This window comes from Triticum dicoccoides, chromosome 7A, assembly GCF_002162155.2.
Source record: "Triticum dicoccoides isolate Atlit2015 ecotype Zavitan chromosome 7A, WEW_v2.0, whole genome shotgun sequence".
NCBI classification, from domain to species: Eukaryota; Viridiplantae; Streptophyta; class Magnoliopsida; order Poales; family Poaceae; genus Triticum; species Triticum dicoccoides.
The window spans coordinates 217,189,681-217,189,915 of record NC_041392.1 but is presented as its reverse complement, the minus strand read 5'-3'; positions in this window follow the sequence as shown (position 1 = coordinate 217,189,915).

The following is a 235-nucleotide window of genomic DNA, read 5'->3' as shown; positions in this document are numbered from 1 at the left end:
CGGCTCCACAGCCGCCCGCCGCCCTTGACCAGGGCCGCCAGAAGAGGCGGGGAGGTCGCGACGGCCGTGGTCGCAACGGCGGCTCCCAACCCCGCCAGGCGGCTCCATCCGCTCCTGCTCAGGCCGCGGCACCCCCGCCCTGGCTCACGGGGTACAACCCCTGGACGGGGGTGGTGCATGCCTACTCGATGCCACTTCCGCGGGCGCCTGCCCCGGGCCTACTTGGCCCTCGTCC